This window comes from Puntigrus tetrazona, chromosome 24 (genome assembly GCF_018831695.1).
Source record: "Puntigrus tetrazona isolate hp1 chromosome 24, ASM1883169v1, whole genome shotgun sequence".
Taxonomy (NCBI): Eukaryota; Metazoa; Chordata; class Actinopteri; order Cypriniformes; family Cyprinidae; genus Puntigrus; species Puntigrus tetrazona.
In genome coordinates, this window is record NC_056722.1 from 208,619 (window position 1) to 221,940 (window position 13,322).

Consider the following 13,322-nt stretch of genomic DNA (forward strand, 5'->3'; position numbering starts at 1 on the left):
TTTTTAAATCAAGTATTTTTTTTTCTGTTAGACTTGTGTTTAAAACAAAACAAAATAGTCCAACTGGTTAAAAAAAGTCAACTTAAATCTAGCCAAATATGTCACATGATTTTCACTCAAAAATCACTCATTTTACAGCACAGAAACAAAGTAACTTTTTGATATTTAAATATTCAATACATCCTTTTACATTGCGGGAAGTGGTGTTAGATGGAAAACACGCAATACATAACATGTACAAATTTTTGGGCTCAGTCAGGTTTTTTTAGTTTTTTCTAAATCTCTCCAAGGCTGCATTTATTTAATCCAAAATACAGTAATATCGTGAAATATCATTTTAGTTTTAAACGACCGTTTACTATTTGGATATTTATATAAAGTGTGATGCAAATCTATCAGTGATCCTTCAGAAATCATTCAGCGTCACGTGATCCTTCATAAATCATTTTAATACGCCATTTAATACGCCACAAGAATCATTTATTATCAGTGCTGAAAACAGCTGTGTACTTATCCGAAATGCTTCTTCCTGCAACAATGCAAAAGTCAACCTGACGATGCTAACCAGCCAAACCCTGTCCTTAAACTAGCTCCATTTCTGACTCCTGCATCTCCAAACAATGTTTTCCGCTCACTCGCGTTCTCTGGCCTGTGCTGCTCTCTCTGGGAATTACCGGGTCAGGATTTCTGGCCTAAATGCACACAGACCCAGGGCTGAGCTCGGGCTTATGCGAGGGCACGGCGCCAAACAAACACAGGCCACGCTGCGTTGTGTCAGCCAAGAGCCAGAGAAAGCGCAATGCAGTGCGAGAAAACACCACGAACACGCTTCCAGAGCCAAGAAAAGACGTTTGCTGTAGCGCTCGCGCGGCCAACGACGCGAAGGGTCCTCGATAAAGCAAAACGCCAAAGCAGAAGAGACGAATAAAGAAAGGTTTATCTGAAAGCCTTCGTCAAATTGCTCGTGACAGCTCGGTTAATTCGCTGACAGAAGACGCCATCGCGCGAGAGCGGAGGAAGGCAGAAATAAACATTTCTACGGGGATACACGCGGTCTGACAGTAAGTGTTATTTAAAGAAGTCCAATTAAACATAATTCGGCGCATAATGTGTCTATCCACTCTCATTAATTTGAGTTTATATTTAAAGAGACTTGCGATCAGATGTGACATACGTTCACCCGCACAGAGAAAGCGGCGGCTTTTGTTAAAGGGCAACGGTGTCCTCGCGTGGCCGGCGCGTGATACTGCAGCAATCAAATGCGTTGCACGAAACGGCCTGAAATGCGCATTTTAAATTGAAGACACTTTATTTCGACGGCACGCTTTAGACATTCTGCTGAGAGCAAGTAACTCTGCAATGACCAGCAGTCATTACTATTAGCAGCTTCACGTCTCCTAGCACTTTATTTTGATTGGTCCGCAACATGCCACGAGAAACTTTGAAAGCGTCTTAAGTGTCGGTTTTTCAAAACTGAGATTCATACATCACCTCGAAGCCGAATGCTTCGATGTATTTGTTACTATAGGTCAATATTTGGCCGAGATACAACCATTTGAATATCTGGGGAAAAAAACGAAATACTCCGAAAATCGCCTTTAAAGTTGTCCAAATGAGGTTTTTAGCAATGCATATACAATTAGCAATACATTTACAACGTATCTTCATGGAACATTATATTTGCTCAATATCCTGATGATTTTTGGCATAAAAGAAAAATCTGGCATAAAAAAAAATTGTCATTTTGATCCATACAATGTATTTTTGGCTATTTTACAGTATACCCAGCAATTTAAAGTCACTTATGTCAACTTATTCTACTAACCTAAAAATTCCCTAACAATCTCATCTGGGACTTAGACATGTTAATGAGAATTAGTTGACATGTCTAAGACATGTAAGTTACTTATAGTTAATACAATGTCTACAAATGACTATTAAAATTAACCTTTGAATTATAATAAACAGTTTTGTTCTTAATTTTCAAGGATGAAATGCCTGACGCGGCATGTAAACATAAAAGAACTAACTTCTACAATAAAAGACAGATGGATGTGGCAAATCACTGCAGAGTTCGATTGGAAACATCTTTTAACAGTAACAATAAACTACACTGCAACCATTCTGAAGATCTTCCCTATCCGGCCTCATTTAGCAAATGCAGGTGTTTGCCTGGTTATAACCTGTTTCCTCTGAGTGAATACAAGACATCTGCACACCTTTGATACATTATTCATGAGTGCAGGAGGGTGCATGCTAATGAGCTGCTGTAATCTGACTGTTTTTGTAATTAAGAAACCATAATGCTAATTTGACAAGGGCAGGGGACTGACTTGTAAACGTACTTAGCCTCAGGACACTGCCTGTATAAAAACACTGTGGAGACTTCTGAAATATAGTTCATGTGCTGTCAAATATTTCTAGATTATTTAAGGACTGCCTTAAAATGTATTTAATAAAATATATAGGATTGCAAGAGGATGTCGGTAAACCTCCAAATTGCACCTTAGAAGAAATGTTTTAACTAACACGGTATTAAGAGGATTTTTAAAGTATCGTTCAGTTTGTGATCAGGCGGACTGATGCAGCTCAGCGCCGTCATATTACTTTTGGAAGGCGAATTTGCTTTTAAATCGCTTTTTAACAAGACTTAAAAAAATGTTTCGCTTTTTTTTTGGCTGTATGAATGTCACGATATCAAACTACATTTTTAAGTCTCTCGTGATTTATTTATTTATAGCATTGTTATTTTAGTTTCATTGAGATGTTTTTATTTAATAGTTTGCATGTGAAGTTTAGTTGTGCCATTTTCAATAGTTTTGGGTTTAATTTTTTTCTGTTTTAGAATGGGAATTTTAGCTGAAATAATTTATATATATATATATATATATATATATATATATATATATATTTATTTATTTTTATTTTTATTTATTTATTTATTTATTTTTTCTGATGATTTTATTTCATTTAAAGTTTTAGCTTTAGACAACTGCATCAATCTTGGTTTGCAGATGCCACTTGTTTTTAATTTTTGTTATCTAATACAGAGACTTTCATGTATTTCAGGCAAGGTCACTGTATACTTTGAGGCCATTACTGCAAAAATAGCAATTTTTTTCATTCCGATGATACGTTTTTAATGAGATTAAAGCTAATAATGTAACTAATGAAGCCGGAGAACAGAGAATGTGAACTTGATGCAAGCGCGATACTAATTTTAAATCTTAATCGCTTTCCTTTCACCTCCAGCGTATAAAAACATTTAATAAAGCGCGTTAATAACCCGCCACGTCATTTTAAAGGCCATCACTTCACGGAGAACATCAGAAACCTACACTTTAAAGTTGTAGTTTATCGTTTCTCCTTCATCATGAGCAGAAAATGACTTGAACCGCGCAGAAAAGGTTCATTTCGAGTTTCAAATCTTTCCGGAAGACAACATCCAGAGCGCATCCCAGAATCCCACCTACTGCCGTAGCGCAGCAGGGCGCCCGTTCATGTACTGTATGGTCTGATTACAGTAATCTCCCCGCAGCCTCTGTCTCTCACACACACTGTTATTATTTAAGACCTGTGGAGATAATAGCAGCCGTGCTCGGAAATGGCTATGTGTACATCTTTCCTCCCAGGGGCCACCGGGCTCCTAACCTGAGGAGCAGGAGTGTCTTTCCTCCTCTCCATTGTGCTGTTTGTCTTCTCTCTGTCTATCAGGCCGGGGTCCCTGTTGAACAGGGTCAGAGGTTCCCTCGGCCGTTACCATTTATCACAGCCACAGAGCTGATATCTGGGAGCGGGGTGGGGAAAGGTGTCAATCTCACGTTTCCTTTTCCTGAAAAACACAAGCTGCTCGGCCCCAAAATCCAGTCCAATCCAGCAGGTCAGGAGCGGATTTATCCCACTAATGAATCCAACCTGAGCCCCATAAACACAGGTAGCCTCACAGGTCACCAGTCAGTAATTGGATAAAGATCATCATCAAAAGCTATTACCACTCATGGCGGATAGGAGCACCATGGTCGAGCCATTACAATGAGATGGGTATAATTAATCCACTGCGCTCTTCAGACACCCTAAAAGAGCTCATTTTAATTCAACATCAAGAATCCATTTAACTAAAACACCCTGGAAGCCGGGAAACTGACGGATAGCACAATTAGACATATGGAGATCGGGCGGAGAAAAACGTAATATCGCATTCTTATCTTTCTCTATACATTACACGTCGGCAAAATTATTTATCATGCGTAAAATTGTATGCGTGTGTACAGTTAAGTCAACAGATTTTGAGACCCGCACTGGCGATAATTCATTTTAATACAAACGTTTTAGAGACTCTGTGGAAAGAGAATTATAAATAAACCAAGAAACATGATGAAGAAATAAATAATTAAGGGAAAATATAAAAAAGCAAAAACCTATATATAAAAAAATGTATACAGAATATATATTTGGGCCATACAGTCTGTACTGAATATCACTTGAAAAATAGTTGAGTGCTATAGAAATTAAAAATATATATATATATATATATATATATATATATATATATATATACACACAAAACAAAAAAAATATCACAAATGTTACAATTTGTTAATGAGGAAGTAGCAATATCCGTTTAGAGAATGAATGATTAATTTGAGTCAAATCTTTTCAATGAATCATTGATTCAGTTCATAATAACCCGTCTGAATTATTTATTTACTAAACATGCCGATTCTATTCTACTCACTCTCTCAATGATTTGTTTGCCGTTGTTAAAAGTCACATAAATCTTTGTTTGACTTTCAGAAAACGTGAAAAATGCCATGAGATTACTGCGCTTTGGTATCTTAAACCCTATCGACCATTTAACCCTTTAACTCCAAATGAGGCACATAGCACAGATAAACTACAGTACCTATAACTCTGTCGCGGTTTCACAAACAGACACTATACAGAATCACATGAATCTCCGGGGTTACATTAAATGACGACTAATCTAAGAAATAATTAGTGCCTGTTGCCGGTCGAACGCCGGTCACTAGCAAAGCCAATCAGACGGGATGAAGCATCCATCCAGTCGTGATGGGACAGAAATGAGGTCACAGTGGCGCAAACAATCGAAGACAAAACAATTATTCCACAGCTGCTGATATTTCATCTTTTCTCACGCGATAAGACGCCGCGTATGAGGCTGGGTTTATTGATCTGGGTGGAGAGGGTGGGACGTCTGATCTTTGCGCTAGTCATTATGCATGAGCTGCTTTCCCCCTGTACTTATTAAGCCGAGCCGATTTCTACCTGTTTCCATCAGAGCTCATTAAAAAACAATCTGCGGAAGGCCTGCCTATCTCAGCGTGCTGGTTGACTGCACTATAAAAGTCAAGAACTCATCACTTCCAGTGCTGGATAAGCCCACGGCACAAATTGAAACCGGTTTGATTAGGCCTCGCAAGGCTCACCCTCTCTCTCTCTCTCTCTCTCTCTCTCTCTCTCTCCAGCAGCGGGCTGCGTATCAAATCTCCCCCGGAGGGAACGTCTGAGATGGATCCGTACCAATCCTTTGGCCACAAACTAGTAGGGTCCTTTCAGAACGTGACCTGTGGTGCCTGCACACACTAACAGTGTGAGGAGGTCCGGTCGTGGCTCCTAATGTATTCCAAAAGCCCTCTGGCGGTGTGCTGGGCGCATAAATTATCTGAGGTGAGGAAGTCAGACTGGATGCTGAATGTTGATTTGGCTGTGGATTTCCCGGCAGCCTGAGGGCCGCTCGGACCCTCTTGATGTTGTAAATGCCTTAAAGACCCCTAACTTTCTTGTGTCAAGGATAAATATCTCTTCTCTAATTTCAGAGGTCCTGCTTTGCCTTGGCACTGCAATTTATTTGGCTAGAATAAATTATCGGATTTTTGTGCAGTTTACAAAGAGGGGAAATTTAGTCACGGGCGTTACAGCTTTAACAGTCGCGACGTCCACAAGCAAACCGATCATGACATAAAAATGTGGATTTACTGTACACTTTAAATACAAGATGAAAACTAGATTTACATAGATTTCATTTTAAACTGGCCAGTATAGTACCTCCTCATGCCTTTTTAAACACTATGTACTACCAACAGTTAAACTAAACTAAAAATATGGAATTAAAAGTCACTAATCATAGTTATATAAAAGGTATTTTCCCCAAAAACAATATATAATGTAGAAAAATTAATATTGACTCATCTGTGAAACCAGGAATATGTTATATAATATGTATATGCATAATAACTATATCTATATATTAAGGTATTTTTATGTTAAACAGGTTTAGTATATAGTGTGTGTCTATATATATATATATATATATATATATATATTTTTTTTTTTTTTTTTTTTTTTTTGCAAGATATTACGGGTGTGTTAGCGTGAACATTTACAATTAATTTTCCTGAAATAAATGTCGCTTGTTTAATTCATTCAACGTTTTGACCACTGAAACTCTCTACTGGAAAGGAATTTAGAGAGGTGCAATCGAATAGCCCTTGTGTATAATAGGAACTGCAAAAGAAAATAAATGATGTGTGCAGAATAAACCCACACTGATCGTGCAAAATGGTCCTGGGGTGTCATAAAATTGTCTCCATGGTAACCACATTTCACTTTTAAATCAAACTCTTAAGAGCAGTAAAAGCTTCCTGTGGGACTGTTGTCTTCCTGTTGAAGGCCTCAGACTGACAGCCTTTAAACACCATGCATGCATTCATTTAGTTTTCAGCATAATGCCGTTTTCTTTTTATTATTAGCATGTAGAAAGACCCAGAATTACCAATTCTAGTGTGTTGTTTTCTCGCCAAAAGTTAGCGGTAAAAGTGTGTGGGAGAAGTGGTCCGGATGCAAATCATGGATGGGCTTTGTATTTAAAACAGCTGCTTATAAACAAGCAATTACACTTAAGCGAGGATAAGACACAGACATACATGAAGATTCAGATTTTCTCTGTTCTAGATAAGGTATATTCACATTTTGTATAAATATGCACAGTGACCCAAAGCCAGTTTGGACACTTATGCCACTTAAAAATGTATGAATGTCTGCATTATATAACACTAAAGTGCGCTTTGCTTAGCTATCTTTCCTTCCAATAAATGCCACCTGGATTGATATTCAATTGGCATTTATACATTTTATGTGTATGGCCTACAGGAGTTATATGGGTTTAATACAAATGAAGTTTAATCAACAGCTTTTGTAAGTATAAAATGCAAAAAATAAATTTAATTCAAATCAAATTAATATTATACATTTAAATTTACATTATAAAATAGAAAAATATAAATTGACTGACTAAAGCTACACTGAAAGCACTTTAAACTTTACACTCAAAATAAAAATAAAGGTGCTTCACAATGCCTTTTTGCAACTTTTTGTCGAAATAAAGAACCTTTATCATCTGAAGAACTTTTCTGTTTCACAAAAAAAAAAAGTTATTTGTGGTGAAAGAAGAATTTTTCAGATTCTAAAAAGGTAAGAGATAGATCTTTGTGAAAACAAAAATGGTTCTTTCATGGCATTTAAATTATTTTAATTAATTATTCTACTGTTTTATTTCTATCTATATGTCTGTTTGAATAATTTTAACAGTCATTTTATAGTTTTGTGTCTGTAATATTAAAACTGTGAATAAAAAATAGAAATTTAAATCATTCTTATATTGTTTTTTAGTTTATATTTTGTGTCCAGCTACTTTTTCTTATCTTGTTTCTTTTTAAAAAATACAGTTAGTATAAAGTTATCATAGTATTAAACTGAACAAAAATGAGAAATGTAACTGTCGTAAATGAAATAATTTTAAAATGTTATATTTCACTTCGGTCGATGTTTAAATCATTTCAAGCAATGAAAATGTTGATGGTTTCCTTTTCATTTTTAGCCAGCGATGATAATTCTGCACTCACTAAATCACTTTCCAAACAAGCTCGTCTTAACCGAACTACTAAAATAAGTGGACTGAATCTTGCAACACACAAAAACACGGTAAAGAAGCAAAAAAACAGCAGCCAACATCTGAACATCCGGAAAAGGCCACCTCACCAGTGATTCTGAGCCAGAAACTTCCCAACCGTTGCTCCTTCCGTAATTAATGGCTTACAGTTCTGGAATCTAGACAAAGCCTGGTTATTGTACTCTGGTACAGCTTATGCATCTTTGGTATGTAAAATGAAACAGACTGGAAGAAGGATTTTTGAGGGCTTGAATCTCTCCGCCAGACTCCACTGCCACCGGGCTGTTTGGAGATCTTTTCGCGTGCACTACAAAGGAGCTTTCTACAGTTTCCCTGCCAAACCCAGAAACCCAGAGCGAAAAAATCAAATACAAACATACAGCATCTCTGTCACTTCACACACACAGGCGGGCAATGGACCCTCAAATACAGAGTGATGATCTGATCACAGAAAAACTGCTTATAAAAATCAATAAAACCAGCTTCCCATCGGTAAAAAAAGGATAAACAGAGAGGCGAAGCCTTCTCGGAAGGTGGAGGTTATTCTCGGCGGTGAGCCGAGATTTCTTTCCTACACCTTACTCAGATACAAAAACTCAAAGCTTCTGCACACGTGACTTCACCTGAAACTGAAGTTTGTCCTCCAGACTCATCTGTACAAAGAACCAAAAAACAGGAAACTGTATGACCTTTTTACTGCGCATTTAATTTTTGTATATCCCAAAATCTTCTCTCTAAGAAAACTGCAGTTGTGGCATTACGTTTGCAATGTGCAGTGCAGCATCCAAACAACACCAACAAGCTCCAGTATCCCCAAACCATAAAATAATCATAACCAAAACCAATCAATGTAGTATAGCCAATATAAAAAGTAGTATAGAATATGCATAGAGCTATTCATTGTTCAATATGTATCTGTGAAAGCATCTGAGCAAAGGCTATGAAAGTCGTAGACTGATACTTCATTATTAAAAAATAAAATAAAAGTTTGTAGTACATCATTTTGTAACTAATAATATACAATATCCATTGGCCTTAGAACTGTACCGTTGAAAAAAGTGCACTGTGAGATTATGCATTAAAGTAACAAAGGTTATTGAATTGTTTTATAAACTTTTTACTAAGCTCATTTTATGCTCACACATAGAGAACCTGTCAAGACTAATACATCTGTGTGAATTTGTCTTGGAGCGAGATGTAAAAACCTTTATGATCCTGGTAGCCGCCTATCACTACAAGACGGCAGTAAAAGAAGCGTTTTCCTGGAGGAAAGTGCACCATCTACTGGAGTAATCTGGAAAATTGAAACTTTTTAACAGCCGAGCACGTGCACTTTTAAGAATGTACAGATTTACATTTTGGAATTAAAATTTGGCGAGTCACGGTAGATACATCAAAGGTGATTTTAGAGAACGAGCAGACCCTCCAAGCAGCGACATATTATAAAATTACATTACTTTATAGCTAGACTGGCTGCAGTGGATGAGCCAGGGCTTTAAAAATCTAAATAGAAACATATTATTATGCTTCATCGCATCGATCGCATTTCATCAGCGCAGACAGCCACGCGATTGCCCTCAACACGAAAAAACACTCAACAATCAGCCTTTGAAAGTCTGGAATTATAATTTGTAGCAGGTCAGATTTAAAACAAGTGAACTGGGTTACAAAATGATATTTATTCAGAGAAATCAGAGGCTCTTGTACACTCTCTACCAAAGGGAACATAATTAGCAACACTTTACGTGTATACACACACACACACACACACACAGTAAATGAAGTTTGCACGAAATAAACTAACTCAAACATTAAGAAAACAAATCTTTAAATCTGGAAAACAGAATGAGTATCAAGAGCTGACCCACTGAACAATGGATTTTAAAAAACACTCCACATTATTTTCATACATTCCCTGAAATCAATTTACGTTCAAAGCCAAAAACTACCCAACAAAAAGCTGGCTATAAAATGCTAATAGCTGCTTAACTGCTCTCAACGTGAACCAAAACATTCAATAGGTGGCACGCTGAGAGAAAAACAACCAGCGTGGATATGTTTAACCTGCGAACAAGATCAGATAGCTTAGCTTTCCAGTTTGATAACCTTCTACTCAACAAGCAGAAAAAGTAGAGGTGGGAACCCCACTGTGAAGAAAAAAAATAAAAACGCTGATTACGTCAAGGATTATCCGACCAGAGAACCCTGTGACCTTACCAAGCCTTCTCAATGTGCAATCATCGGCAAAGATTCGCGTTTCATAGCCAGAACTCAGCAGCGCGAATCCGGAACTGAACAGTCTTAGTGATGGAAAAAAAAAAAAAAAAAAAAAAGTAAAACGCTTAACGGTTTTGATTTTACGATCATCCAGCGCCACTCAAACCCACCTCTCATCCGATCCCACACGCCCGCATTAATTCCAGCTTGGGAGCGCCACGTCTGCTGATGGAAAAACCGGTAGGTGTCCTCCATCGATATCCCCATGCGTGAGTAAATGGTGATCGCATGCGGACTTCCTTTCCGCCCAGCGTATCTACGTATCCGGTCGGTAACCGGTCGAAGGCGCGCGTTCGCATCTACAGAGAGGATGCGATATAGAAGGCAGTTGTAATAACTGTAGCGCTTTAAACTCTTCTTTTGGGATTCGTATTTATATCTCACCTCATCCAGTATTTTGTTCTGGCTCTGGGAGAGGAACTCTTTGGCTTTATTCCTGAATCTCTTTCAGAGAGCGGACCGTGATGGACACTCACTGCCAGAAACAAGCGCGTTTGGAAACAAGCAGTGACGAAGGGCGCCATGGATGATTCTTATGCCGCTTGGCAGTTTGTAAAACAAAGCCGGATCAATACCGCCAGTGATCACCAAATGGCGGGGGGGCAGAAGGCGGTAACACCATATTATCACCAGCAGCCGAGACTGAGGAGGCGATGAATGAAGCTTTTATGTGATTTAAAATGCGTTCGAAATCGTACGTTACTTTATTATCAGTCGCCATCATATCTGATAACAGTATAAACACGCTGATAGAATGCAACGTAGCTGTAGAAAAAGTCTGTTATACTAGGCAAGGTCTAGTTTAATTGATAAAAAATAAAGCTAAAAAATAGTGAATATTATTATCATTTTAAAATAACTGTTCATTATTTGGAATATATTTTCAAAATGCATTTTTATTCCTGTAGTAATTCCATGGTACTTTTAGGATTATTTGATGAGTAGAACGTTTTAAAAAGGCATTTGTTATAGAAATTAAATTTTTTACTTTCACTTTTGAAAACTATAATGCTTCCTCGCTTGATGAAAGTATTAAGTTCTTGCAATAAAAAGACCCTTTTTTTTTATCACGGTATGCTCTCATGTGAAAGTGAGAGCTGTTCGCGTGTCATCTAAGCGTACATGCCTCTCCCCTTCAGGATTTCCTGCCAGGCTTAGTCGTTTATTGCAATTGTGGATGTAGTATTATATTGGGCCATGTCCCCCGAACTTCAAGACTATGTGCGCCCTTCCAAAACCACTCCAGCAAAAATAACAGACAGCTATTAGGCATTTACAGTAATTCAGCAAAGGAATTAGAAGTAGAAAGCATAAGGATTTGGTAAGTAGTCCCAAAGCGGTAAGCAGAAATTTGCCTGCCAAAATACCAAGGGTGACCAAAAGGCAGCAAGGGCATATATCCACATGATAGAGAGGTAACTCCAGAATGCACAGCAACAAGTAAAACAGAAAAAAGATCTTCTTGCAAATTCATACAAAATAAAATAAATAAATAAAGACATTAGATTTTAATACATTTTAATTATATTGTTTTAATAATAATATTGGCCACACACACAATAATAATTATTATTATTATTATTATTAATAATATTATTATTATTATTACAATATTATACACAAGAATAATAATTGAAGAAAAATATTTATATACAAAATACGTAAACATTTTTATATTTCTTTTTGTGGTAATCAAACAATTAACTACATCCAAAACAAAAGTTTAATGTATTTGTATTGCACTATGTATATTTATTATGTATATAAATATAAATACAAATATATGCACAGTATACATTTTAAAAAAGGTGCTGTTTATATATGAAATATATTTATGTACAAATAAACGCATATAAATGTAAATATCTACAAATATATATGCTGTGTATTTTGTTTATTTTGAGCATATATATATATATATATATATATATATATATATATATATATATATATATAAAATAAATATACACAGTAAGCACATGCATGTTATGTATGTAAACTCTCTTGGATACAATTAATCTCAATAAATCATTTCTGAGATTAACACACACTGGGGCAAGCGGAAGCAAAAAATATATTTGTGCCATCACAGGAATAAATTACGATTAAAATTTTTTTATAATATTTCCTACAATATCACTGTATTTTCGATTATGCAATAAGTACAACTGTGATGGGCACACCAGACTTTAAAAGCATTAAAGCTAATTACTAACATTAAATTCTATTGGAATTCATCCATTTATTCCATATGGAATTGGAGAATAAATACAGTGTTATTTCTATCCAAGTAATCAGTCAGCAAGACTGAAGCTAAGCCAAACCTGGTTCAACACTTAGGAGCTCTCCATCCACAATAAAGCGCAGATTTAGAATAGAAACACAAGCAAACTCTCACCCTTTCCGCAGCATGATGTTCCAAAACATTCGTTCCAGTATGATAAACCCAGTGCCTGGCACCAGTGCCTCGATCGAGGATGGTAGACTCCTCTCTTTTCACGGACAGAGGGGAACTGCTGGTCCGAGGCGAGGCACCCTGATTTGGAGGGGCATCTGCGGGTCACATTAAAGCAACATTAACACACACACAAGCCAAAGTATCTCAAAGCGCTACCATTATTATGAGGTGCCCAGCTCACCATGTTAGGTGGGATCGGTAGGCTCCTCAGAAGATCTCATGGGACGTGCGATGACTCATAGCTCTGTCTGATGCACGGACGGCGGCGGCGTCTGAGCCCTGATCGCCATTTTCGGGAAATTGAAATGGTTTATATTTGTGCGAATAATTATTACATACATTCCGGAACATCAGAGCTCATGATAGCAGATGGCACATGGGACCTGCTGGGAGCTCTTGAGTGCATGCAGGACACCCCGGGGGTAGGGCATGCTGAAATGAGGCGCTACTGACACTGCAGACTCTGCTGAACAGTCCAGAGCAAGATTGGATACGGACGCACCCGCAGTGAACACCTGAAGAGATCAGAACATTAAGTCAAGTATGTACTTGTGTTATGCTGTTGCCAGAAAATATCTCTCACCCTCAGGTTGATCTAATCTGGAAATAAAAAAAAAT